Genomic DNA, 26,755 nt, shown 5'->3' with positions numbered 1-26,755 from the left:
AGCACTACAAAGTGGTTATACTGTAAGTATTGTATTTGCTATGCACCAACTGATTGATTGTAACATGCATCTTAGTTTTAGTTATCATTTTGCAAACTTTGGAGGTGTTGAAAGTGCCAGTGCCATGTGTACGGCTAAGCCAATGTAAATTATCATCAAGCAAGCACATTTGGAAAAAGTGGAGCCTTACTTTACGTTTGGGTATTTTCTATCAGGCATATTTGCTTTGTTGGCGTTGAAAATTGCAAAATTAGAAAGGGGCAGTTTGGCTGAGTCCGCTCTGAGTGCTTGTTTTCTCCAAGTTTCTATGATAGTTTTTAGTCTGCAAATGGATGTGACGTCACGTGCAACAAAAGTATTGAAATATTGCACTGCTAATTTTAAGCATATCGATACCCGGTAGTACTGACGCAATTTGGTCAGTGCCTTTAAAATTACTGAACTCAGTACCCATCCCAAAGGCCTACTATCCATAAACCTCCAGCCCAGGATTTAAGACCAATTTGCTAACAAATGCTAATTATGTTAATGATTAGCATGCCATCAGCTAGCAAGTTAACATCTGGCATGGATACATGGTGATACCATGGGAACATCTCATGCTTCAATGGAAAACAAAAACAAATGTCAATATGATACGCAACGTGCTAAATTGCTAAGGCTATCAGGGTGTCTAAAACGTGGCCCAGGCGGCCTTTTGCGACCTTCAAGACATTCTAAAGACAAAATAAACATGTCAAGAATTTAAAAAAACAAAAACGAAACCAAAATCCCCCCAAAATGGGACCTGAAAATCAATATCGTAGACGACCTGTGCGTGTGAGTATTCATGTGCATCTTGTCATGGACACATTCTGTTTGTGATTGTGCTAAAGTCCTAAAAAAGTAAATAATGAGAATAAATTAAATATCTCAAGGGGGTTTGATTAGATATTACAGTATTTTGCTTTGTTACGGTTAACACTAGGCTAAAATGTGGATGTTTTGTTCAGATAGATTGATCTACATTGTATTAGTTTTAGAGTTTTGAATGTACAAAATGCACTAAAGTAATCCCCCGCATCCTCAAATTTTTCTGTATGCGGCTCTCGCAAGTTTGGACACCCCTGGCGCTAGCACCTACCGAAAGATTGCTAAGTACCAAAAGCGCCATTGTATGGTGATTTTGTACCATACCATGTTATTGTAAACCGTGCGCTACAAACGCGATCTTGGTATTTTGTTACGACTTATTTCTTATATTCAACTGTGTTACTCCCCTTCTATATCAAAGTGCTGGCACTGGTGTTAAATCCCAAAAGGCAGGGACAACGTCCGTGCGCACACCACACGCATACAAAACTACGGAGCACAGCCGGTAAGCGCCATTTACCTTTGATTGTTTGGCTAGACTTGCCGTGGTAGTGTGGCGCATTCAGTGACACTATGGAAACACAGACTCTGCAGCTCTTGATTGGTCTAGTATTGTATGCTATAACTTTATTTGGCTCTAATATTGGTTATTCTGCAGCTGTGCTCAGTAAAAAAGTAGTGATAGTTTGTTTAAAGGCCTACTGAAACCCACTACTACCAACCACGCAGTCTGATAGTTTATATATCAATGATGAAATCTTAACATTGCAACACATGCCAATACGGCCGGGTTAACTTATAAAGTGCAATTTTGAATTTCCCGGGGAACTTCCGGTTGAAAACGTCTATTTATGATGACGTATGCGCGTGACGTCAATCATCGAAACGGAAGTATTCGGACACATTGTATCCCAATACAAACAGCTCTGTTTTCATCGCAAAATTCCACAGTATTCTGGACATCTGTGTTGGTGAATCTTTTGCAATTTGTTTAATGAACAATGGAGACTGCAAAGAAGAAACTGTAGGTGGGATCGGTGTATTAGCGGCTGGCTGCAGCAACACAACCAGGAGGACTTTGACTTGGATAGCAGACGGGCTATCCGACGCTAGCCGCCGACCGCATCGATGATCGGGTCAAGTCCTTCGTTTTTATCATAGCTCTGACGAGGTCCCGTAGCTAAGTTAGCTTCAATGGCGTTGTTAGCAACAGCATTGCTAGGCTTCGACAGGCGGCACAGCATTAACCGTGTAGTTACAGGTCCAGTTTTTGGGTCGGTGTCTCCTGATAGTAGTATTGTTGATCTGCTGTCTATCCTTCCAGTCAGGGGCTTATGTCTTTTGTTTCTATCTGCATTTAAGCACAATGCTATCACGTTAGCTCCGTAGCTAAAGTGCTTCACCGATGTATTGTCGTGGAGATAAAAGTCACTGTGAATGTCCATTTCGCGTTCTCGACTCTCATTTTCAAGAGGATATAGTATCCGAGGTGGTTTAAAATACAAATCCGTGATCCACAATAGAAAAAGGAGAAAGTGTGGAATCCAATGAGCCCTTGTACCTAAGATACGGTCAGAGCGAAAAAAGATACGTCCTGCACTGCACTCTAGTCGTTCACTCTCACGTTCCTCATCCACGAATCTTCCATCCTCGCTCAAATTAATGGAGTAATCGTCGCTTTCTCGGCCCGAATCGCTCTCGCTGCTGGTGTAAACAATGGGGAAATGTGAGGAGCCCTTCAACCTGTGACGTCACGCTACTTCCGGTACAGGCAAGGCTTTTTTTTATCAGCGACCAAAAGTTGCGAACTTTATCGTCGATGTTCTCTACTAAATCCTTTCATCAAAAATATGGCAATATCGCGAAATGATCAAGTATGACACATAGAATGGATCTGCTATTCCCGTTTAAAAAAAAAAATCATTTCAGTAGGCCTTTAATCATACTCAAACCAGGCATGTGTATAAAAAAACAATACATATTTATGGTGAAAATATTGGCCTAAAACAGACTCATACTGATATTACTGCTAGAGCACTGAGGGGACAAAGAAAAGGTGAAATCAGAATATTGGATTTCCTTCCAGACAAAACTTTACATGCAGACTACCGAGCACCCTCCGTCTATTGTGTTGATGCACACACGCATACAAAGACACACACTTAGGTTTGGCAAATGAATGCCAATGGGTGATGAACTGCTTGGCGGGCTGTGCCGCTAATATAATCGTCTCTATTCCCAAAGATCCCACACCAATATGTCAGAATTGTCATTTATCTCCGCCGTCAGGTGACTTCTCCCAGTGAACGCCTGACTCTTGTCACCATGATGAACACCGCGAGTGAACACATATACGTTGGAGTTTATATAAACCAGCCATGATTTCATTGTAGAAGGTCACAGCATCCGGTAGAAGAATACTAATCTATACCCTGCACTTATTTGCACTCATGTTGCACTCTCTGGCTCATTGTCATACAATCTGACTTCCCGTGTCCGATAAATAATTCACACCTTCTTAGAGTTTGGGGTCGGGGTGGAGGCGGGGTAATTTGTTAGCGGAGGCGCGTTGCAAGATGCAACTTGGATATGCTGAAGCAGCCTGTAGAAGTACACAGTCATGCGGCGCCACTTAAAATAAACATGTTGGTGAGGAACACCTTGCATGTGTTGGCTGCGTGAGAGCCTTCTTTATTCATGCTTGAACAGTACACACACCTGCAGCTCGTGGCAGCAGTGCTCAGATTCATCAACAGGTTTAACGTGAATACTTGGTTTGGGAATCTTTGGGCACCTCACTATTCGGGGACTACGATTTAATTATAAATATTTCATTTACACTTATTTAATATTATATTGCATTTTATTATTAATACCTGGGCTGTCAAAGTTAACGCGATAACTATAAGTTCCTTTGTTGGCACTAATTTTATTAAGACACGGTAAAATGTGGCTGCGTTCACTGGTTACAGTTGAGCCACGAGCGGGAAAATAGTGAGCAGGAATGGACAAAGAAAAGGGTACGTACACTATGGAAATTACAGGTCCAAAGCCATTGCAAGTCATTCTCCCGACAAGACAAGACTATTTTTCGCCGTGAGCCGTCTTCACTGCAGCAAATGCCTGCTGAGCGTGTTGTTCAGAGAGGTGGGCGGAGCTTCACTTCTGTGTTTAGATTACATTTATGGTGCATTGATAACAAAGAATGTAGATTAATACTGTAATTGCTTTAGTTAGATCAGGGGTGTCAAATTAATTTTAGAAATCGGGGGTCACATGGAGAAAAATCTACTTCCAAGTGGGCCAGACTAGTAAAATCACGGCACGATAACTTAAAAATAAAGACAACTTCAGATTGTTTTCTTTTGTTTAAAAATAGAACATTCTGAACAATGTACAAATCCTAATGTTGTTGTTTTTTTTTTTTTACACTTACATGTCGCGGTTCATAGTATTCTATCTTTATTTGTCGTTATTTATACTTTCTGAATAAATGATGTGATAATGTTCATCAGTCAAGTCATTGGTGTTAATTTTCAATCTTTCAGGATCAAAAAATAGTATCAAAATCAAATTACAGGATGTTATTTATGTAGTTGGATAATTTTCCTCAACGGGTGCACTAACATGTGGTATATATATTTTTTTACTTATGTAGCATAATCTACAAAGAATTGCTATTCCGACATCAAGTGGACACATTTAAAACAGCAGTTTCTTTCATTAAAAAATGTCAGCTCATTTTTATACTTAGCAAACTCGTTCCGCGAACCGGATGAAACCTGTTCACGGGCCAGATCAGGCCCGCGGGCCGTACGTTTGACAACCCTGAGTTAGATGGCATAAAAGCTCAACAGAAATGATAGATATGTTGAAGAGGTTCATTTAGCCTACTAATGTGTATTTATAAGTGGTTGATTTATATAGGCTAGTAAGGTAAAGTTTTGTACCTGACAAGTTTCGGCTACCTTGCTTCTGCGGCCTTCCTCAGAGGTGTCACGTGATGTTAGCGTGACGTCATCTGTGACGTGTTATATGGATTGTTCCATCCCACCAGGGGACACCGCGATCCCACCACTTCAGGTGGGATGGAACAATCCATATAACACGTCACAGATGACGTCACACTAACATGATGTGACACCTCTGATGAAGGCTGCAGAAGCAAAATAGCCAAAACTTGTCAGGTACAAAACTCTACCTTACTAGCCTAAATAAATCCAACACTTATGAATACAAAATAAATGATAGATGGTAGGCAAGAAGTCGAGAGGCACTCTTTTAATTGCAAAATATCGTAAATGTCTTCAAAACATGCCAAGACACTTTCTCAAATCAATCACACACTTCAAGATTCAAAATAAAAGCGCTACACTTTACATTCCGTCTAACTACAGTAACAAAAAAAAAAAAAAATCTTACATTACGATCATGCTTCGTCAAAATAGAGGACCTCCCATAGACTCTGTTACAAGCGGATTTTTGTTTACGAGTTAGAATGCATCGAAAAAAACCTAATTTGTCAACATGTCTTTCATAACGATAGGCAAAATTCCCCCCAAAAGTTGTGCGACTAATAAACATTGCCTGTACAACCGATGAAGGCTTTATCATGGCGCCGAATTATTTACATTTTTGTTATTTTATAAGTGAAAAATGACAGCTTTTTTCATGGATAGGTGCAAAAAGAAGTTTAACATTTGTATTCATAGTAACCAAAGTGTGTTTTGTACAAAACGGTGAAACAAAATTGACCAAGACGTTTCTACTTTCAGAGGTAATATTTATGAAATTCAACACCCGCAACTCACTTTTCTCATCATGTTGTGTTGACAGCAATTGTTGCTGTCCAACAAGAATTTGATACACATCAGATGACCTGTGTGAAATGACCATGCACTGTTGTGGAGATACAGTATGCCACTTTTGCTTGGTATTGTGGTAAACGCAAAAGGGCATAATACTTAATCTCCTGTTACAGTATTTTATGAGGTGTAAAAGTGTAAAAATAAGTTATCCACTTTAAACCCCCCCCCCCCAAAAAAAAAAAAAACACGGTCTTAACTGTGATATTGTGTATGATGATGATGTAAACTAGGGTGTATGTTCTTCTTGTTTGTTTTTGTTGAAAGGTCGACTGTACTTTTTTTTTTAAATATGAGTAATATATGGATTGGTTTGTATTTGGACAAAACATACTATATAGCCTCATTGCGTTTTTTAGAGGAAATAGTTGAAATAAACAATTTTTCTATTCCAGAAGGTGCATTTTTTTGTAGTAAATGCACATCATCAACATTAAAATTTAACTTTTATAATGTGTGCATTAACTAAATAGTAGGGGTGTCCTGATACAACTTTGTCATTTCTGATACGATACCGATATTGCATACTTGAGTACTGGTCAATGCTGATATGATAGACACTGATAGGATATCAGTACAAATCATAGTACATACTGTACTTCTATTATTGTGTAGTGTGGAGTTTTAGAAAAGGCGTAATCAGGTGGATTTTTTTAGAGAACAATGGTAGGTTAAAAAAACAACACAAACCTTTATGACAAATTTATGATTTGAAGTGGAGTGTACATTTTTTTTTTGGCATTTGTTACTGAATACTTTCTAATATGCTTCCGCCTTGAAGACTTTGTATCTATAAGTAATATGCAACTATAATTATTTGTTTATATTGACCCCCCCCCCCCCCCTCCGTGCGTCGGTTGAGGTGGGGTTTGGTGGTAGCTGGTGTGTATATTGAAGCCCGGAAGAGTTAGGGCTGCAAGGTGTTCTGGGTATTTGTTCTGTTGTGTTTATGTTGTGTTATGGTGCGGATGTTCTCCCGAAATATGTTTGTCATTCTTGTTTGGTGTGGGTTCACAGTGTGGCGCATATTTGTAACAGTGATAAAGCTGTTTATACGGTCACCCTCAGTGTGACCTGTATGGCTGTTGATCAAGTATGTCTTGCAGTCACTTATGTGTGTCTGCAGAAGCCTCATACAACATGTGACTGGGCCGGCAAGCTGTTTGTATGGTGAAAAAACGGACGCGACGACAGGTTGTAGAGGACGTTAAAGGCAATGCCATCACGGCACGCCCTTAATATTGTTGTCCGGGTTAAATCGGGACAAATTCGGGAGAATGGTTGCCCCGGGAGATTGTCGGGAGGGGCACTGAAATTTGGGAGTCTCCCGGAAAAATCGGGAGGGTTGGCAAGTATGTTGCTAGGGCGGCAAAGAAGGTGAATTCATTAAAAAGTGCTTGTTAGATTTTTTTAAGAAATCTTTTCTTGCGGCCCAGCCTCACCCAGTTTCTGCATCCAGTGGCCCCCAGATAAATTGAGTTTGAGACCCCTGACTTAAATCAACAACAGAGCAGCATCTTCGCAACCGTGGCTCACTAGTGCAACAACGCCGGAAATGTGTCCCGTGAAGTCCGACCGGAACTCTCTAATAACTAAAGTTCCGTGGGTGATTTATGTAAACTCACTATACCGGTAGTTTTTAGCGCTTCCATAGCGAGATATAAGTTACAACTTTAGACTACTTTATATTAGAAATTGCAAAAGCAGAGGATGAATGCTCCATAACAAGGTAGTGAAAAAGAAGAAGCTTATTGACTACGGCATCGTCACAGACTACAGTGGCGGATGTGCGCAAATTTTAGGGACTTACCGTATGCAGATCTCAAATACAGATCAGCAGGTACGAGAAGGTAAGAAAAGTTGGTTTTGCATAATATTGTGAAACAAAACGCCAGATAATATGTCTGCTAATGAGGGCCATTTCGCGGTCCTTATACACACACCATAGTAATGCTGGTATCTCTGACTGCGGTAGCCGTAATGGGCCGACAATCCATCAAGCGGTGCGGCTTCAAAGTCATACTAAAACGTTTTGACAGATTTTTGAGTGCCGTGTGTAATGTTCTTTATTTTCAATGGGACATTTAAAGTTTTGGTGTTGTTTACTGGCATCATATTGCAGTCTGCACGTATATTATGTGTGACTACCATCTACAGGTCACACTTATTACACCATGTACTAAATAAAATTGTTTCGAGGTCGGTAAGCACAACAATAATTATTCCGTACATTAGGCGCACCGGGTTATAAGGCGCACTGTCGATTTTTGACAAAATGAAATAATTTTAAGTGCACCTTATAGTCCGAAAAATACGGTAATCGTTGTAGCCCTAATGTCAAAGTGGATTGTTTGATTATGATGTATGCCGACGTGTCATAATCTATTGCAATGATTCTCCAACTGTAGTACGTGTACCAGGACTCCATCTACTGGTATGCCAAATAATCATCTAAGTAAATATCAAACACAGTGTTACTGTTCAAACTGTGTGTAATGTTACACTGGCCATAAATATTAAATATACTTGTCAAATGAAACCTCTGCATTAATGATGATTTAACCTACTCAGTGGCCTAGTGGTTAGAGTGTCCCGGGCGAGTCATACCAAAGACTATAAAAATGGGACCCATTACCTCCCTGCTTGACACTCAGCATCAAGGGTTGGAATTGGGGGTTAAATCACCAAAAATTATTCCTGGGCACGGCCACCGCTGCCGCTCACTGCTCCCCTCACCTCGCAGGGGGTGATCAAGGGTGATGGGTAAAATGCAGAGAATAATTTTGCCACACCTAGTGTGTGTGTGACAATCATTGGTACTTTAACTTTTTTTTATTTAGGCCTACTGTATTTTAATGTTGGTCATTATGGTGGTACTTGAAGAGCCAAGTTTAATCCGAGTTTGAGAACAACTGATTTAATTCATGCATGGCGGCGTTCCATCATCTGTTGTAAGTATTGCCAAACAGCCGGGCAAAAAAAATGCAAAATGCGCTAAACTAGAGAACTGCGAGGGACTTTTGGGTGACTATTAAACAATAACGGTCAACTACCGAACTGTACGACCTAAGAGGTGTTCGGCTTTAGAGTTTCCACGGCAACAGGAGTCAATATCGTGTCCCTGGCACAAGTCATTAAATGGAAATTCGCAGTGACGTGGGCTTAAAACTGTGTGGAAAACAAGCATTGATTTGATCCTATCTGCCGTCTTATCGGGACCCCGGGAAGCCCCCGTGCCAGATAGCAGGCTGAGCTGTCGCAGCTTAAGCTCGGGGGAAGAGAGGAGCGGCGGCGTGATGGCCGACACCCCGAGAGCTTTTCAAACGGTGGATGAAACATCACCAGGATCGAAATTCTTGACGACTCCAATAGCGGGGCTGACAGCAATCTGCTCTAATCTGACATTTGTGTAAAGTCTCAAGGTGCTTTCTTCTGTCGGTGGGCGAGCATTTCTTTCACAAGCAGAAAGCGACATGTTATTGATGCTCTTGTTTAAAAATGCTTCCTGTTTTGAGAGATGTGAAAAGTGTTTTCGATAAAGGGGTGGCGGAGGAGTGCAAAACACATTTACACCAAGAGAGGCTGTCACAAAGGAGAATATATTAATACAGAATGGATGCCGACTTAAAAAAAAAAAAAAAACGCTACAGGAACAGATAATAGCATCTGACCTTTTTTCTTAAGAAAAGTCTCTGAATTTGTTAACCTTCTGTGGTAATTTGAAAGAAAATGAGGTGCTGGCTGCGTTTCCCTTTTGGTTTATTAGAAACTCTTTTCCCTGCCGGGGAGCATTGGGGAATGTAATAACCACGCATGGAGGTAAGGGTAATAAGTGTGAAAGCACTCTGGGAATTACATAGTATGCTGCTTCTAAAAAAAAAAAAGGTAGAGTATTTGAGAAATATGGTCAATGTGTTCTCACAAGATATTACATTTACGCACAAACTCCATACAAGTCAAATAAAACTTAAAGTTCTTCATGTGTGAAATTTTGCAAGATTTCAGCTCATTAAACCCCCTTGTGGAGAAACCCAATTTGTGTTTTGTTTTTAGTTTAGCTTTTTTTTCCCGGTGCTGTCAAATGACATTTGTCAAAAAAAAGAAAGCATTAAGCACAGAGTTGCTGTGAATTATTTTGGTTATTCCTGACCAATTTCAGTACTTTTTGAGGTACCGACCAAATTCTGTCGGTACTACCGGGTATCGATTCACAAAAAAAAAATAAAAAAGTGTACCATTCTTTTATGATACATTTGTTGCATGAGACGTCATATCCGGTTGCAGACTCGGCACCGGCTCAAAAAATGGCTGACAAAGAGGCGTAATCTCTAGATCACCATTTTTCATGCCAACAAACTTCAAAGAGGAAGTAGCGTTTATTTTATTTTGGTATAGTTACTGGTTTGACTTGTCTTTTTACTTGTATGTAGGGATGTTCCGATCAGGGTTTTATGCTGCCGATTCCGATATTCCATGTGAGATCGGCCGATAACAATACCGATCACAAGTATTAACTATACATTTTTGTTTTTATTTAAGTGCTATTGACAGTTTCACAATATCAATATCAACACACTATTTAAACTAGTTCCTAATCCCTTTGATTACATACAATATTTTCAGCAAAATAAAGTCAACAGTATAAAATAACGAAACAAAAGCAAAAACTACTATCTGCTACTCATTTAAATAATTTTTTTGGCCCTAGAAGTCCAGGGAATTATTCCCCAAGTTTGTTAACATTAACCAACAAAAATAAATAAATACAAAATAAAATACAAATATTGACTTAATATTTGAATACACAACTGTTGGTGCTAACACACCAACAGTTGTTGTTACATCATCCTCTCTCTAGACCAGGGCTATTCAACGACATAATGAAGAGGGCCGCAGTTTCAAAAGCCCCAGGGCTCAGGGGCCGGACATTGAAATGTGGATGTTTCATCAAAAAGTGCGTCCGCAAGTTATATTCTTTTAAGACCATGTTTACTTAATTGCCAAGTAAACTCCGCTGCACTGTCAATAATGTCATTATTCTGCCTTGCTCCTCGTTTCCAGATTGTGCAGCTAGACAGGTAGTTAACAGCATGAAGAAACAGAAGCTCCAGATGTTTTGTTGGGGATTGATGTTCCTTCTTTTGAATTATTTTCCTTCTTCAGTTATATTTCTTCACACTTCTTCCTTCATTTAGGTATGTAAGACTGAAAATATGGACATGAAATAAACATTACAAAAGTATAACGTTCATTGTGTATTTTAAATAATGTCCATTGGGTAAACAAAAAAGAAGGTTTAGTGTTAATACATTCACACAAACTAGAGATGCTTACGCATATACTGTATAACTTAAACAACATCCACAGCAATCATTGCACACTATGAATGTGACTCATCACAATTAAACCTAAGGTGGGCCATTATCGTCCTCTACAGGTCAAATTTAGTGCCACATGTATTAAACAAGCTTTGATCGCCAGAGAGTTATTCATTCAAAAAAACACTACCACAAAGTCAGCAATTTCAATACAAAACAAACAAAAATATTTTTATGCACAATAACTACTTACAAAGATCTAACCAAGTTTCGTAATGAAGCTTACACGTGTGGATTTCTACCGTTGTTGCTGCTTGTCTGGAACACTGTGTCCGTCGCTTAAAAGGTCCAACAGGAAACAACATTGTATTGGCTCAGGGCCGAACATTCATACTTTATTGTCCAGTCGCTGTTAGAAGTCAGATTTTCGCAAATTCTATTTATTTTATTTAGGGTCCATGGTGCCACTTTGGTTTGAATGAGTAGTCTTCTTCTACACACCCCACTGTTGCTTCACTGTGAATCATATGCCTAGCTACTGCCCCCTGCGGTATGGTGGGAGTACTGCATACATGAGCAACCCCAGTTTAAATGGCTTCATCAAGGCTATTTGGGCCAAATGAAAAGCTTTGGCGGGCCCGCTTCCCACCAGTTAAATAGGTCTGTTCTAAACTTGTCAATTTCCTGTTAATATCTGCTTGCTTTGTGCTGGAACGTGGTTCCATCTACACTTCTTAAAGTTTACGAAGTACTTATTTCTTGTGTTTTTTAAAAGCTAGCTTAACGGTTAGCCTAGCTATTAACATGCCTGCTCCTGGCTTGCCCTCGGTGTGTAACCTTAGCCTGGTCCTCCAGCGATAATACTACTTGATAACGATACTTGAGATACTAAGAAATGCAGTTTATTTTCCGTAATGGAGGTGATTATTATGTGCTTAGGGGAGTGGCTCCACACTGTGTATGGAGACACATAATTAGCGTCTAGCCACTAAAAACTGATCAGCCACCACTGATGCCGGTAGCGCGTTACTTAGTAACCATTCTTGCTAACCTTGAGACCTTCGAATTCGGGAGATGGGGGGCGGCGGGGTTGAGGTGGGGGGAATAGCGGGGGGTGTATATTGTAGCGTCCCGGAAGAGTTAGTGCTGCAAGGAGTTCTGGGTATTTGTTCTGTTGTGTTTATATTGTGTTAAGGTGCGGATGTTCTCCCGAAATGTGTTTGTCATTCTTTTTTGGTCTGGGTTCACAGTGTGGCGCATATTTGTAACAGTGTTAAAGTTGTTTATACGGCTACCCTCAGTGTGGGGGGGGGGGGGGGGGGGGGGGGTTACCCACATATGCGGTCCTCTCCAAGGTTTCTCATAGTCATTCACATCGACGTCCCACTGGGGTGAGTTTTTCCTTGCCCGTATGTGGGCTCTGTACCGAGGATGTCGTTGTGGCTTGTGCAGCCCTTTGAGACACTTGTGATTTAGGGCTATATAAATAAACATCGATTGATTGATTGATAACGGCAGTGCCTTTAAGGCACGCCACCAATAATGTTCGGCCGTGTGGAAATCGGGAGACATTCAGGAAAATGGTTGCCCTGGGAGATTTTCGGGAGGGGCACTGAAATTCGGGAGTCTCCCGGGAAAATCGGGAGGGTTGGCAAGTATGTTAGTAACGCGTTAGTCTATTATGACGTCTTCTTTCATTAACGACAAATCTAACGCGTTACTATTTCCAAACCAATAGTCAGATTAAAGTTTATTTAATTCAATTACTATTTTTTGATTTTCCCTCGTAAAAAGAAATGTTATTTCTTCTTGCCTACTTGGAAAGTGACGTCACATAAGCGACAAGTCACGTTTTTAGCATGAGGATGACACACGTGTGCGACACCAAAGTAAACAACAATGGAGGGCGGAGAGAGAAGCGCGTTTTCAAGTTGGAAATGCAGTCATTATTTGGAGTTAAAGAAGTTGGTCGGGCAGTATGTTGTCGAGGAAATGCTGCCCTTAAGCACAGTTGACTCGCCCTCGTTTCGTGCCATAATAAATAAGATCCTCGCTACGATCAACGCGGACTTGCCTCACAGAACATCCTTTTCGTCTTACCTGGAGATGGAGTATGCACAGATGGCGAGCAACCTGAAAGCCGCACTGAATGAGGATTAGACTTTCTGACAAGAGGTTTGAGAGGCTTTTGTTAATGAGGTACAACCACTGGTTTACTCGCCCGACACCACTGTTTGACTCATAACTTGATTATAACAATAGAACAATTAGAGGGACGGCGTGGCGAAGTTGGTAGAGTGGCTCTGCCAGCAATCGGAGTGTTGCTGGTTACTGGGGTTCAATTCCCACCTTCTACCTTCCTAGTCACGTCCATTGTGTCCTTGGGCAAGACACTTCACCCTTTGCCTCTGATGGCTGCTGGTTAGCGCCTTGCATGGCAGCTCCCGCCATCAGTGTGTGAATGTGTGTGTGAATGGGTGAATGTGGAAATACTGTCAAAGCGCTTTGAGTACCTTGAAGGTAGAAAAGCGCTATACAAGTATAACCCATTTATCATTTATTTAGAGCTAACATGTGGTGTTATACACTGTTTTGTAAAACCACGCCTAGCTGCTCTCATGTTATGAACAAAGGTTCGGTGTTCATAAGAAAGGTTCAACATAATTTAATAGTTACATTTATATTTGTAGATTTTGCCATTGCAGTGTTAACAGTCAGGTAAAAAATTTTTTTTTTATAAAAAACAAAGAATTTATGTCAACTGCTGTAAAGAAAAAACGTTGTTTTTTTTTTAATATATAGATAAAACAAGTATTTATGTCCAGTAAAGAAAGACTGTCATTATTTTTTTTTTTTAATATGTAAAACAAGTATTTATGTTAAGTGCAGTTGTTGATGTTAAATCAGTGGTTCTTAAACTTGATGGAGGTACCGAACCCCACCAGTTTCATATGCGCATTCACCGAACCCTTCTTTAGTGAAAAATAAACTTTTTTTTTTTTTCAAATTCAAGACAAAGTTATATGTTTTTGGTAACACTTTAGTATGGGGAACATATTCTAAGTAACAAAGACTTAATTTAGAGTTATTTGGACACTAGGGGAACATATTCTAAGTAATAAAGACTTAATTTAGAGTTATTTGGTTAGGGTTAGGGTCAGGGTTAGAGGGTTAGGGTTATAATAAGGCCATGCCGAATAAGGCATTAATAAGTACTTAATAATGACTAGTTAGGAGCCATATGTTACTAATTTGCATGTTAATAAGCAACTAATTAATGGTGAATATGTTCCCCATACTAAAGTGTTACCATGTTTTTTTACTGGTGCATGAAATGAACCGTGCCTGAACATCACCTTGTTCAAACAACAAAACCAATACAGTGCATAAACTCACAACAAATTACACACCTGCAAACCAGTCAGCTGTTGCCGTATCCGTAATACGCCGATAGGGAGAAGTTTGTATTTACACGATGAGTCGGGTGTGTTTTGACCTCCGCCGAACCCCTGAGGCCGACTCACCGAACCCCTAGGGTTCGATCGAACCCAGGTTAAGAACCACTGTGTTAAATAAAGTGATTATTGGCAAAACCGCTTGTCATTTTTATGTTGAGGCGGCGGGGGTAATGTCGGTAGCTTCATTGCTGAATGTAACTAATAAAGTAACTTGTAATCTAAATTAGTTAGTTTTAAAATCAACTAATCAGTACAGTAACTAAGTTACTAAAGTTTCTAAAGGAGTAATCAGTAGTCATTAATTAGATTAGTTTTTCAAGGTAACTGTGGCAACACTGTCAGCCACAGGGGATATGCCTCTGTGATCGGCATTGATAGGTAATTGAGCGGCAATGGCAATCATACTTTTTCACGAAAATCAGCAGACATATTAAAATGTTACTTTAATGAGAATGTTTAAAAAATTAATAAAGTGCTAATCATTATATTTTGCCAAACAAAATGCCAAAGTGGTATGTTAAGCTACTGTATTTTAAAACCACTTATAAATTAAAACATGAATATGTTTTTAAATTGCATGTACATAACATTTAAGAGGGTTTTAATCTTACTTTTCATACGGAGCATAATTCAAATCTGGAGCGCAAGCCCTTACAATGTTGCCAAATTGCAACTTATGAGCTATAGAAAGCATAAAAAGCACAAAATTCAACAGGCTAAATGCCTACAAACGGGTTGATTCAGTGGAAATGTGTAATGATGTTTGCTTGAAGCCAACATATTGATTAGATCCTATCTCCATGCTCATCTGAACCCTGGGACGCCCTCGGTCGGGATGGCAGGCTAAACTTAATCTCCGGGGACGCAGGGGAGAGAACGTGTGTAGTGGCAGACACTGACAGAGAGACAAAGATCTCCCATGGCAACAGACTAGAAAACGCCTTTATAATCTACAACGCGCAGTCGTATTGTTTTGACACGGTGGAAAACGGAGCAAACCCTCAGGAGGGTCTGTGTGATGAACATCTATGCTTGACTCCGACAGGAAGTGACAGCCGCTGGAGCAGAGACGGAATAATGCGAAGGGGTTTTACCGGAGATGATAGTTAGTTTTTTAAGTGCATCACCATGAAGTTTTTTGCAGTAATATCCTCCAAATGTCCACTACAGAGGACGCTGGTTCTAACACTTCTCACACTGAATTTGCACACATAAAATGTTTTATTTTTTTTTACATACAGTAACATTAAAGAATGTCCTTAGGACTTCTCACTAATTTGTAAGTACATCAATATTGGCGTAAAAATGATATATCGGATCATATCCGTATCATTTTTTTTGGATATGAGATAAGATATTGCCTGGATTTCATCCAAATGAATGGCTAGTACTCAGTGTGTGTGGTCATGTGATCTTTCTACAGGCACCCGAGTGATGACCGCATCAAACGTTTGCTAGTTTACTATACTATGTATGAGTGGGATTATTTAGTAAATATCAATAGTGCTGGACGGTATCGTCATATTGGATATCTGTAATAAAAGCAAATATCGAGCATGCCTAATAATTTGTGCAAGAACACAAAAAGAACTGAAGTTCGCAGTCAGAGACGACCACGATGTATCCATACGGGCATCCTGTGGCTTTTATTAAGTAATGAATGCCAGCTTATGTGGCTGTGTAAACCTCACTCCCCGGACGCCTTGAGAGTCACGCTGGACAATGAGCTGACAGTTGTGATGAAACGGGTGATGAATTTTTAAAGTGTTCAACAACACTGTGCCGGTTTGTGAATGTTAGCTTACTATCATTGACGTTATTGTACAAAGAAAAGTGAACGATAGCAAGATAATGATATCCAGACAAGGCTGGATAATAATCATAAAAATAAAGGGTCCTATTCTACTGTTTGCGCCTAAGTGTTTTTCTACGCGCTTGAAGTTTCTCTTGACCGTATTCTCCCATCTAACCTGTGTACACACCCACCTCAAGGAAAGGAGAAACAAGTGCATAAGTCGTGAATGAAGGCAGGCTCAGGTATGGATTGGTACTGAATCCGGTACTTTTTTTTTGGGACTGAACAAATCCTGCTGGTCTTACCGGGCACGTAAAATCCAATGGTGCCACGTTTCGGTACTTAGATTGCGCGTGATGTCTCGCCCTGTTGCCGAATCAGTTGGGCACTTGGCAAAAACTCCAGCAGCACTGAGAGCAAACTCAGCCAAACTACCTCTTGGTAATGTTTTCATTTCCAATGCCAACAAAGAAATTGACTCAAAACATGCTTCTACATAACTTAAATAAGGCTCTACCTTTCTAAAAATGCACTAGTTTAAATGAGGATTTTGCATGCATTTTATCAGGGGTACAATAACTTTCTTCACCTTCATGTTATAATAAATGACAAATGGGTTATACTTGTATAGCGCTTTTCTACCTTCAAGGTACTCAAAGCGCTTTGACAGTATTTCTACATTCACCCATTCACACACACATTCACACACTGATGGCGGGAGCTGCCATGCAAGGCGCTAACCAGCACCCATCAGGAGCAAGAGTGAAGTGTCTTGCCCAAGGACACAACGGACGTGACTAGGATGGTAGAAGGTGGGGATTGAACCCCAGTAACCAGCAACCCTCCGATTGCTGGCACGGCCACTCTACCAACTTCACCTTCATGTGATCATTCTCCTACATGTGTGTGATGTGTTGAACCAGCAGCACACATCTATAATCTGTAACAACTTTTCTGAATCGCAATCTAGACAACAGAAAAATATGCATACTGACACTTTCTGACACTTCTCTTTCACTTTCACATTGTGTGCGCCAGGCTGTGGATTGCATCACCAGCGCATTTGTGCATCTGGAATGACTAAATGCACAATGAAAAACATATTTTCATTTAGGAGGTATATACCCCACCTACCGCCCGAATGCAGCTGAGATAGGCTCCAGCACCCCCCGCGACCCCGAAAGGGACAAGCGGTAGAAATGGATGGATGGATGGGTGTATTATAGTAAAATATTTTTTACTTATGGGAAAATAATTAACGACATTCAAAAAAAACGCCAGCAGACACCAAAACGCATCAATTGAATTAATTTTATTCAGCCCCATAACTCATCCATCAGAAATACAATTATAAAATAAAATTGCTGAATAGACTATATGTCTAATATTTTTTTATTTCTGACCGTTCACCAAAATGTTGACACCAGGGATGTCCGATATCGGACTACCAATATTATTGGCCGATAAATGCTTTAAAATGTAATATCGGAAATTATCTGTATCGGTTTCAAAATTATCGGTATCGGTTTCAAAAAGTAAAATTTATGACATTTTAAACGCCGCTGTGTACACGGAGGTAGGAAGAAGTACAGAGCGCCAATAAACCTTGAAGGCACTGCCTTTGCGTGCCGGCCCAGTCACATAATATCTACGGCTTTTGACACGCTCACAAGCGAATGCAAGGCATACTTGATCAACAGACATACAGGTCACACTGAGGGTGGACGTATAAACAACTTTAACACTGTTACAAATATGCACCACACTGTGAACCCACACCAAACAAGAATGACAAACACATTTCGGGAGAACATCCGCACCGTAACACAACATAAACACAACAGAACAAACACCCAGAACCCCTTGCAACACTAACTCTTCCGGGACGCTACAATATACACCCCCCGCTATCCCTCCCACCTCAACCCCGCCCACCTCAACCTCCTAATGCATGTCCCAAATTCCAAGCTGCTGTTTTGAGGCATGTTTAAAAAAAAATGCACTTTGTGACTTCAATAATAAATATGGCAGTGCCATGTTGGCACTTTTTTCCATAACTTGAGTTGAAGTTGTTCTCTTATTTTGGAAAACCTTGTTACATTGTTTAATGCATCCAGCGGGGCATCACAAAAAAATTATGCATAATAATGTGTTAATTCCACAACTGTATATATCGGTATCGGTTGATATCTGTATTGGTAATTAAGAGTTTAACAATATCGGAATATCGGATATCGGCAAAAAAGCCATTATCGGACATCTGTAGTTGACACACATGTGTAGGGCGGAGGATTCTCGTCTGTCTTTGCAGCGCGAGCACTGATCCTGTATGGAACTGTCAGTTTGCACATCCTTCTGACACGTGCTAAATAGAATGCCAAATAGTGCTTGCAAAACAGTGATGAGTGTTGATAAATCAACATTGCGCGTGCTAAATAATTGTATTTGCATTTCCTCCTCCCAGTATTGTGGCCGTTTTGATGATCAGCATATATTTTGAATATTAATAAAGACCGTCGCAAAAAGGATTGCACGCCCTATTCTGCTCACTTAACAGACACAGTCCACTTTGCACACGTTTAGTAGATCAGCTTTGCGTGTGCTATCAAGTTTGCACGTCTTTTAGTACACGCAAACCTTAACTTAGTGTCATACTTAGCAAATGAGACTCAGAAATGTGATAATGAAACAATATATAACAACTGGACATCAGTTATCATAATCAACTCATTTTTAAATGTTGCAATAAAAAATATATATTTTATTATCGAAAGCCATATTTATTAACACACACACAAGTACTGAAAATTGCTACCGCTGAGTACTGGTATCAGTAATTGGTGCCGTATGGGTTCAATTGTGAACGGTACCCATCCATAGGCTCAGGTGATTCATTCACTAACAAGGCATGACACCTTTTTTCTGGCAGTGTGAAAAACGTGGAACGTGTAATTTTCTAAACATCTGTGAATGCCACTGAAATCCGTTAGATAACACTTTAAATTTGAAAAGGCCACTTTCGTACAGGCGATGCTTGCCTTGTGTGTGTGTTGGCGATTTTAGCCTACTGCACGCACACACAAACAGCTTCTTCTTCCTTGCTAAATGTAACTTTGTGGTTGGAACTTTGTTAACTTGTAACTACAACCACCCTGATGTTGTTTGTAATCTTAAGACTTCAGTTTCGTGCAATAGTTTGTGAAGCCGTGACGTGCCAGAGGGAGTTGCATGGACTGCTGTGTGTGTTGGTGCAAGTCGGAGAGGGACAGCAGACAATTTGACGTTAAAAGGGAACTGCACTTTTTTGGAATTTTGCCTATTGTCCACAATCATTTTGAAAGGCATGACGATGGATGGATATTTTTTCATGCATTCTAAATATTAAATAAACGTAAATAAAAGTCAGCTTGCAGCGGAGCCAATGGGAACTCCACTATCTTGCCCATAAAATCCGATAAATAACCATTCAAAAAGCGCCAACAATACTCCATTCACATTTCGTGACTTGAATATTAACCAAGTATTAATAAAATTGTTATTATAAGCGCTAACACAGACAAACTATTTACAGCGGCAACGTGATCACTTCCTTGTGTGCTTACGTTTACATCATTAAGTGGTCTGCTGCTTCCTCGCTTCCCTTGCTCCTTGTAAGTTTATTGTAGATCATAAATAATGCATCTCACCTGGACAGAAGAAGTCTGAATAGGTATTCCGACAAGTTGGTACACTTTGACAGCCATTTAGGACCTGGAACTGGCGAGAACGACACAAGCGCTTGTCCGTTCCTCACCACTCCTACCCCGTTTCTTTGTGAGGATTAGGAGTCATTCTTCATCTCAACCGGAATATAACAAGATTCTCTCAGGCGGCATCCTAGCGACAGCAGACCTTGTACAGTAAGTGATGTTTTATTATGTTTGTTGTCGCTCATGAAGTCTGCAGTGAGGAGTAACCAGAGATGAAGGAAAAAAAACCGCAAATGTTGAGATGCGTTTTTGAAATTAATGCGCCATGTATGCTTAAAATGATCAAAATACATAAATATTAAATGTTATTGTAAATGTGCCTGTGACTACATTACATATATACATACATGATGTATATAAAACCTTAATGGAGGTGTTTGGATGTTTTTTAAGGGGCTCTATAGGCAGAATTGAACAGCACCCATAAGCTTCATTGTAAGCGGACTTATGATCACATTTATTTAACATTTAAAATGCATTAAAAAAAAAATCCATACGTCGTCATGTCTTTCATAATGATTGTGAACGATAGGCAAAATTCCAAAAAAATGCAGTGTTACTTTAAGTGTAAAAATCAATTGAATAACATTGATACCATTTTTTGACTATGCTTGTTACATTCTTGTTGATCATATCTAATCATTAAAGTGATTGTTGATCACCTCCTCATTCTTTTGTTAGAGCATCTGATAGACAATATTTCTATTAGTCGCAAAGTTCAATGATGACCTCACAAACCATTGTATGCATTTAACATGGCCGATACGCACCACGGCCTTGTCTTTTATGCTGTTGTCACGCCCTTCTTATCTTCCACTTACACAGAGACACAGCAGGCAGACAATGTGCATTTGATTGTTTATAATTAATACAGAGTGGCATAATGGTCCTTTTGTTCTCATCTCAATGGATGTTTTGCAGGTGTCTCAAATTAAAAGAGATTTGATAGTTTTCTGGAAGTTTATTTTATCATTTGATTATGTGTGGTGTACACTGCACCCAAACTTCCAGTGCAATATAATGTTTCACCTTGCAGGGGTGCTGTAAGAGCAAAAGTGCTTAAAGGGGAACTGTACTTTTAAAAAAAATTGTGTCTATCTTTCACAATCCTTATGTGAGACAAGCACACGTTTTTCATTTTTCTATGCATTCTATCTTGTAAATAAAGGCTAGCAAAAATCAGTTAACAATGGAACGAGTGGGAGTCGCTCTATTCCGCCTATAAAGCACTCTCAAAATCCTCCAAAAACCTCCAACATTTTATATACATTCTGTAAGTATATATGTAATGTACTAACAGGCACATTCACAATAACGTAATGTTTATGTATTTACACATTTTAAGTAAGGCTGCAGCTAACGATTATTTTTCTATCGATTAATCTATAGATTATTTTTTGATTAATCGGTTAATCTCTAGATTATTTTTTCGATTAATCTCTAGATTATTTTTCCTTTTACCGATTATTTTTTTGTTTAAAATGAAGATGAAAAAATAAATGTAGGCCAGTTTTTTCAAAAAGCATGGCTTTTATTTACAAAAAAAAAAGTATGGCCACTCAGTCAACATTGACAACAACATGACAAAATATTCTGTAACAATGTAAACATTTAAAACTTTTAACGTTTAACAAAATTAAAAGTAGCTTATTTACTTTTTAATGTGCAAATATAAAAGTAAACATCCAGTGCAAATCTTAATATCCTGCAATAGTATAAGCATTTCAAAAGTAAAAGTATTGCTTATTTTGCTTTAAAATGTGCAAAAATAAAGATAAACATCCAATACAAAAAACTGCAAAACGAAATATTCTGTAACAACAGTGTAAACATTTCAACAAAAGTGAGAGTATTGCTTATTTGCTAAAATGTGCAAAAATAAAGATAAACATCCAATACAAAAAAGTGCCAATCTAAATATTCTGGAGCACTGTAAACATTAAGTATTGCTTTTAAAATGTGCAAAATAAACATCCAGTCCAACACAGTACACAATAACCAATTCTACTCATTCCATTGAGTGAGTAACAGTTGAAATGAAGAAAGGTTAGCATGTCTACATGCTCTGGGGTGAGGCTGGTTCTTTTCTTGTTTACAATATTCCCAGCAGCTGAAAATAGGCGCTCAGAAGGGGTTGATGTGGCTGGAACTGAGAGGTAATTAGCCTTCACCTCAAGCCAGGACTGCGAGTGAGCTGAGCTGCAGTTCATATTTCTAGAAGGTCAACGGGCTCATAGTGATGTTACTAGTAGTTGACTGGGAGGTGTTTATTATAATTTGGGGAGAGTCCGCTGCCTGATGCTCACTTTTTAAACACCTATCTGCTCGATGCTGAAGCGCTGACTACATGCGCTCTGAATACGCACTGCTGTTTGGCTGTTAACGCTCTGAATACGCACTGCTGATTGGCTGTTAATGCTTTGTGTGTACCAATCAGATGGTTGTGTGGGTGGGACAATGCTGGGTGCTGAGACAGAGGCAGAAGGAGCAAAGACTTTAGCTTAGAAACTCGTTCGGTACACCCCCGTACCGAACCGAAAGCCCCGTACCGAAACGGTTCAAAACAAAACACGTACCGTTACACCCCTAGCAGATACAAATGACACATTCATGTTTTTGTGTAATGATGACAACGTATGCTCACACGGACGATTGACTAGTTGATGGTTGATGGTTTTCTTTTCAAATGTTCGTTCATAGCCGTTGTGCTGCTATGATAGGCCATTTCCGCTCGACACAGTGTGCATACAACAACATTATTAGGCCGTGTATTGAAATACTCCCACAATTTGACGACTTTTGGTTGCTTTTTCCCCCTCGCTCGCACCGCTCGCATCGTCTGCTTTGCGCTCCGCCATGACGGTAGTGTGACGTAAATATGCGACGCGTCGACGCACAAAAACGGCGTTGACGTATTTATGTAACCGATGACGTCGACTACGTCGACGCGTCGTTTCAGCCTTAATTTTAAGCATATGGCGGCTTACTAATTTCACACAACACGCATCACAACATTCACTATTTCCTTCAACAACAACAACACTACTACTTATGAGAGACTTCATGAGAGCCATCAAAGACTACTTTGGAACAAATGATGCCCCTAAACCGAGGGTCAGCAACCCGCGGCTCTCGAGCCGCATGCGGCTCTTTAGTGCCGCCCTAGTGGCTCCCTGGAGCATTTTTAAAAAAGGATTGAAAATGAAAAAAGATGGGGCAAAAATGATTTTGTCTTAGTATGTTTTTTGTTTGAGAACAAACATGACACAAACCTTCCCAATTGTTGGAAAGCCCACTGTTTAATATGTTTGTGTGTATGCTTAACTGATGAGAGTATTTGGTGAACATGGTTTTGTCCTACTAATTTCGGCGGTTCTTGAACTCACCATAGTGTGGACTGTGACGCAACAGTTTGTTTACATGTAAAATATTGCACTCCTCTGTCTCATTTTGTCCACCAAAAGTTTTATGCTGTGTGTGAATGCACAAAAGTGTGCTTTATTGATGTTATTGACTTGTTGGAGTGCTAATCAGGCATATTTGGTCAGTGCATGACTGCAAGCTAATCAATGCTAACATGCTATTTAGGCTAGATGTATGTACATATTGCATCATTATGCCTCATTTGTAGCTATATTTGAGCTCATTTAATATCCTTTACTTGTATCCTCTTTGTATATAATTTAGTTTTGCATGTCTCATGACACATTATCTGTATGTAATATTGGCTGCATTTCAGTTGTTTGTGTGCCGTGTTGTTCCAGACCACATAAAACATCACCCAGCTTGCAAAGATTGTAATAAATCCGTTAGAAGAAGACAGCCTGCCGTTTCCTTTAACTGGTCACACACATCTATACCTTTGGCCATTAAAAGCCAGTATTTTCCAGGAGTTATCTCACCTTCTGAGTAGCCTCTGATTTACTAATGGATTTTAATGTTGTCAAAATGTGTAGAATAAATATAAAATTTTAACATTTCAGTCAACAAAGATTTGCTTCAGCCTGCGACACATAGTCATTTTGATAGTAGGCTATTATAGCTAATATGTGTTGCCTTCATAATAAGACTTATATAAGACTTTTAATTTTTTGCGGCTCCAGACAGAATTTTATTTTTTATTTTTGGCCCAATACGGCTCTTTTAACGTTTTGGGTTGCCGATCCCTGCCCTAAACCTTATATTTTTGAGCCTGAATATAAAGAGGATGAGCTACAAGCTTCAGAAGCTTAGCGCTAAAAAGATCCAGCTTTAGTGAAAAACAAAGCATCATATAGCACAGCGTTTCTCAAAGTGTGGGGCGCACCCCACTGGTGGGGAATAGAGACATGACAGGTGGGGCGCGAGGAACGGAAGGAAATTTCACTTACATTTTTTTTTTTTTTTCAATTATATTCTTAGATTTTTTTTTTTACTATGCTTTCATTTTCTATACACACTGTAAATCACTTTGTGATTGTGTCTGTGAAATCCGCTATATAAATAAATGTAAATTACTTATTTTTCCTGTAGGCTTTACATTTCTAGGTAGGAGCGAAAGTTTGACAGACATAGCAACAGTAACTAATGGGGGCGGGGCTAAGCGGAAGCTTTTTGAATGGCGAGTCACTGTGCGAGGATTTGCTGTTTTGCAAATACATAAAAAATAGAGCCACTGCTGATGAGCTGTTCAATATAATGGACAGTTTCCTCAAAGAACACGACCTTAAATGGGAAAACTGTGTGGGCTTTTGCTCTGATGGCGCACAGACCATGGCAAAGTCAAGAAACGGGCTGCAGGCTCTAATAAAGAGGGTTGCGCCAAATGCGCATTGGACACACTGTGTCATTCACCGGGAAGCACTTGCGTCAAGGCAGCTCAGCCCCGAACTCAATGAGGTTTTAACAGTGGCAGTGTCAAGCCTGCAACCCCGATTTGAAAAGCTGTGCAGTGCAAAACAGGCTCATTGCAGCCACTAATGCTGGAGTACTGTAAAACTCATGTTCACTTGCCCTGTCTTGCCAAATGCATTAGCTCCTCCTTTTTTTTTTTTTGCAAAGATTGCAAAGTGGCACTTTTATTTTGATTTATTATTGAACTTGATGCAAGTTATTTGATTTATTATTGAACTTGATGCAAGTTATAACACTTTTTTTGATTTATTATTGAAGTTGATGCAAGTAATAACACTTTTATTTTATTTATTATTGAACTTGATGCAAGTTATAACACTTTTTTTTTATTTATTATTGAACTTGATGCAAGTTATAGCACTTTTTTTGATTTATTATTGAACTTGATGCAAGTTCTAACACTTTTATTTGATTTATTATTGAACTTGATGCAAGTTATAACACTTTTGTTTTATTTATTATTGAACTTGATGCAAGTTATTTTATTTGATATTGAACTTGATGCAATTTATACCACAGCTGCACAGTTATTTTATTTATTATTGAACTTGATGTTATTTTATGTTATTGAGTTTGAATGTATACAACTTGATGTTACATGATGTTCAATAAATTTGAAAATGTTAAGCTTGGCATTAGCGTTCTGTTGGGGCGATGGGGGCAGGTGGGGCTTGAAAACTCCCCCTTGTCCAAAGTGGGGGATGACAAAAAAAGTTTGAGAACCACTGATGTAGCAGTATTGCGAAGTGCTGAACAAGAAACACAAACTATGAAAATTAAACTTACTGTACAACGTCTGCTCTCACTGGGATTTTGACTGATGGAATGTTTATATATTTCCGTTTGGATGAAGAATTAATCATAATCCACCCGGAGATAAAAAAAAAATATATATATATATTTACGTGGCTCCACTTTGACAGTGTCTTCACCCGTCATCCACTGACAGATATAAGTCCAAACTATACACCATTTTTACTTTGCAGTGGTTTGTTGGGGGAGCAGCACCAGCAAAAGGGACTCAAACCGGATTGATAAACTGATCCGGAAAGCCGGCCAAACTATTGGCACGCAGTTGGAGGCGTTTGTGTCAGTGAGGGACAGGAGGACACTGGACAAACTGCTGGCCATCATGGACAATCCTGCCCATCCACTCCACCTGACAATTGAGGGACAGAGGAGTTCATACTCCAACAGGCTTCTTCAGCTTCATTCCCACAGTGTTCGATTCAAGAACTCCTTCAATGCGTACTCCATCCAGCTGTATTAACACTCGCCATACAGCAATAGATGATATCTGTCTATTACTTGACACCTGACATGTTAGCTATTTCTCTTTGTTTTTAATGTCTATTTTCTATTTTCTGCTGGATTTACTCTCTATTTTATGCTGCATCTGTCACATATACTGTAATATTGTCGTCATGTGCGTACATGGTCATTGTTATATTTTGTATATGTGATATAGACATAATATAATATATCAGTATATATAATATACTGTACATATATTATGTAAATATTACGTATATGTTATATTTATATCGCTATATTTAATCTATTTTTACCTGCATTGTCCTTTCCATCCTTACACTTTCCATCATTGTAACTGAGCTACTGTGTGGAACAATTTCCCTTGTGGATAATTAAAGTTTGTCTAAGTCTAAGTCTAAGTCTAAGTCTAAGTCTAATTTTGTATTAGTAATTGCAGCAGTGGAAGATAACACGTGCATGTACGAGCCAGTCTTCCCCACAACAAGAGGATAGAAGGAAAAAAATGAGATAATTGACTACGGCGCATATTACGATGGTAGCGTGCGGCAAA

General features: G+C 39.4%; 1 protein-coding gene across 5 annotated transcripts in view; it reads right to left on the bottom strand.

Moving 5' to 3' along the window:
* cadm2a (cell adhesion molecule 2a) overlaps positions 1 to 26,755 on the bottom strand; it is a 599,539-nt gene that overhangs the window by 62,184 nt on the left and 510,600 nt on the right. The window lies entirely within an intron of this gene.

Source organism: Entelurus aequoreus, linkage group LG05 (genome assembly GCF_033978785.1).
Source record: "Entelurus aequoreus isolate RoL-2023_Sb linkage group LG05, RoL_Eaeq_v1.1, whole genome shotgun sequence".
NCBI classification, from domain to species: domain Eukaryota; kingdom Metazoa; phylum Chordata; class Actinopteri; order Syngnathiformes; family Syngnathidae; genus Entelurus; species Entelurus aequoreus.
This window is presented reverse-complemented; position numbering and strand designations above follow the sequence as displayed.